The 3,755-nt window shown below is 34.7% G+C and overlaps 1 pseudogene; it reads right to left on the reverse strand.

Moving 5' to 3' along the window:
• Positions 1 to 2,563: 2,563 nt before the first annotated feature.
• LOC107649233 (clathrin light chain A-like) lies at positions 2,564 to 3,127 on the reverse strand (annotated as a pseudogene).
• Positions 3,128 to 3,755: the final 628 nt, after the last annotated feature.

Here is a 3,755-nt window from a genome sequence, read left to right on the forward strand (position 1 = left end):
CTTAATTGCATATTTTGTAACCCATTTTCTTATTATAACATTTTTATTCCACAATTTAAAATTATCTCATATTTTTGTATCTAATATTTAATAAAATGTTTATGTGTAGAAAATATTGCTAAAGGGATTGTAATTTCTCACAGTGGAAATCTTAGGGAAGTTCAAAATGAACCAAATATATATACACACAGAAACACTGATGAATAAACTAAAATTTACATCTTTCTAGTAATTAAGGATTAATTTTTTTATTAAGAAAATTTTACTTTGGCTTAAGCTACATAGTACAAAGTTATCATTGAGGAGAAATATTTAGATAATTTCACAGTTAATAGAACAAAATCCTTCATCTTTTACTTTGCACAATGTCTTCCATGACATAATGAAGAACTCAGGTCATAAAATGTTTGCTATTTTAAGCTTCTTTTTAAGTTAATTTTCATTGTGTCATAGGAATAAAATGGATACACAGATTAAAAAGTTATTATGTAGCACTTAAAGTTTTACAAAGACATTTCATAGAATTTTGTATTATTTTTATCCTACATGAGGACAGCTTGCTTGATGAGAATATTTAAAATTGCACTTCGCCAGAGCCAAGATGTTAGAATTAAAGGAACATTTTTACCAAACTCTCCTAACATTCCCTTGTAAATAACTCAAAAACTTGGATTCTAAGCAGCATAACCAACAAAAAGTCAGCATGAGTAATTTTTTTAATCCAGGACAGCTTGGTAGGACAGAAAGAAAAGTCTGCCACACTGAAGCCAAGGCAAGTAAGGAATGCAGAGTGGAAAAAAGTGATATTATCTGTAGACCTTGAAAGTGGTGACAACAGGAGCAGCAGCTATATTGGAAATTTGTTTTTTAAAAGTCCTTGTCATCATGTTAACTTTTTATGTTCAGATACTTTTTTCATTGTTTATTTTCCATCATATTTGTTGACTTAGTACATTTTGTTCATGTTGGGCTCTATTTACCTTTGGGATGTGGGAGTGATTTTCTGTGTTGATTTCATAGTTGATTTTTTTCTGGTCGTCTGAAAGTTTTCAATGTTTTCTAGGTGCTATGATAACAGTGGTGATCACTACTCCCTTGGTCTGCACTGGAAATGCTCAGTGACTAGAGAGAGACAAAGGGGATTGAACATCACTTCAGAAACAGATTATAGGGACCGTGTGTTATGAAAACACAAGTACAAGACTAGAATCCATTTCCAAACTATCCAGAAGATTACTTAATTCTGGGCTGCAGTTCAGGGTCAGATAGGAATGCATTGAATTGCAAGGGAGAAAAAGCCCCAGGTGGGAGTAGGCCACATTTCCAGGTTAGAAGGGAGCTGTGGTAAGGAAGGAATACATGTCCCAGCTAGGTAAGGACAGAGTGCAAAACAGGAGAGTAGTGACCACACTCCCTAAAAAAACATGTACCTTAAAAATAATGAAAATTTACAGACTACCAGATGGTAAAAAGGGCTAATATAAATATATGATTATGATTTTTAAATTGATTTATATGCACTTTCTCATTTAGATCTTTTAGTAACTTTGTGAATTGCATTCTACAAATATAAGATTCCTCATTTTAGAGATGAAGAAAGGCAAGTTCATGGTTCCACAAATTGTAAGAGACAAAAGACTCAAAATAATGTCTCTCCTCATTTCAAGAACAACACTCCTAGTCACATTGCCTGACATTGTGGATAGTTAATTTCTTTTTCCTTTCTTTAATTTGTTGGGCTAGAGAAGTCAGATAAAACATTTGTAAATCATCGGTGTGAAAAAAAAAATCTGGTATGGAAAATTCTTCCACTCTTGTCTTTACATAGCTGCCTGCAATTTATAGCATTAGGAGTTGCATGAAACACTAAATAGTTGAGACTTGTCAATGAACGTATGTATTTCAGAGGTAGAATTTGAATCTAGGTCTTTTTGAATCCAAGGTTGTTCCTCTATCCAATCTTCAACATTGTTTCTACCTTCATATATACTAAATATATCGGAAGCCAACATTCCTAGCAGGTGATAGAATCATAATGCAAATAATATTTTATGTTATTCATACTATAGTATCATAATTATTAAATAAATTAAATAAGTAAAATACTAACAACTGGATATTTTGATTCTTTTGAGGACTGATGGCCTCATTATTGCAAATATTCTCACCAGTGGTGGAGGTTATAATCTGTCTTCATGTTTTTGTTTTATAAGATTTTTTAACATTCATCTGGGAGTCCATATAACAAAAAAAAATCCATCTAACATACAAAGCATTCTTGTAGCTTAAATATCTGTATCACACATGTTCATATTAATATTTTTCATTTTACATATTGATATAAAATTTTAATAATTTATAACATTTTGTCATCCATGCTCTCTCCATGCTCTCTTCCTCCCTCCTGCCTTTCCCTACCCCAAAACAAGTAATATGATATAGATTATTTTATTATTTGACAGACAACTTTATTATCAGTACAATTGAAAATGGAAAAGGGCTATTGTCCTGGAATTTTTCACTTCCCTCCCACTTGGAAAGCCAGGGAGAAAACAATTGAAAACATGTAAACACAACCATCAATTCTAAAGACAAGAGATTTGTTCCAAAAGAAAACAACCTAATTCATCTATTATCTATGAACATCTTTTCCAAGTAAAATTAAATTAAAAACAAAAATTAAACACACAAAAAAATTAAAATTAAAAACACTTCAGTGTACCAGGAGGACCTGATGGAAGGAGGTGATGACTGAATGCATGGAGGACACATCCTTGTCCTGCATGCTAGACTTGGGGTTAGAGTCACAGAATTGAGCTACATGTGCTGACTCAATGCCAGGAGAAGTGTCTTCAACATCATTTACAAAAAGTTCTCTAGTTGCCTTCTTATTTATACTTTTTTTTCATTTCTCCTTGTATACCACTCTTCCAACTCTTTTATTCCTTTTTGCTTTCCATTCTGTGCTCTGCTTCCCAGAATTAGCATCAAAGACTTCCTGACATTGCATTTATTCCCCTCTCCATTTAAAGATAGTCTCTAGTTCTGACTGTAATTGTTCTGCTTGTGAAATAGCTGCCTATCTTCTGGTCGGACTATTAGTCTCCTGGTAGTATTCTCCATTCATGACCCCATCAATAGCATTTCATCCCCTTGCAAGAAGACTGTTGGTGTTGATGCTAAAACCCTCCTTTCTCCCTCTCCTGCTGGGTCAGGAAGGCTGGATCTTCTTCCCGGCTGCCCTGCTCATCACTTTGTTATTCACTTCAGGACCCCAGAGACAGAGGCTGGGGCAGCGCCACATCAAACTGCACTGGGCAGGAGTGGCCAGTGGGCAGGGAGCAAGACCAGGGGGAGGTACTGATGGAAGGCAGTCAGGAATGGAGGTGAGTGGTCCCTGAGGTAGTGGGATTGGGGGTGATGTAACTGTGATGTACAGCTTATAATAAGCAGTGTAATATGATATAAGGGTTAGGCTACATGTTATCTATATTTCCATGTTCATCATGTTGTGAAAGAACACACAGTTGGATTATACCAGACAAAAAGAAAAATCATGGCGGAAATGAAGTGGAGAATGGTATGGCTTCATTCTGCATTCAGACTCTGTCTGTTCCTTCTATGGTGGTTGATAGCCATTTTTTTCATCATGAATTCTCAGATCATTGCATTGCTAATAATAGTTGTCTTTCCCAGTTGATCATCATACGTTATTACTATTGCAATGTATAATGTTCGGGTCTTCATATATTTGG

Source organism: Monodelphis domestica, chromosome 6 (genome assembly GCF_027887165.1).
Source record: "Monodelphis domestica isolate mMonDom1 chromosome 6, mMonDom1.pri, whole genome shotgun sequence".
Lineage (NCBI taxonomy): Eukaryota > Metazoa > Chordata > Mammalia > Didelphimorphia > Didelphidae > Monodelphis > Monodelphis domestica.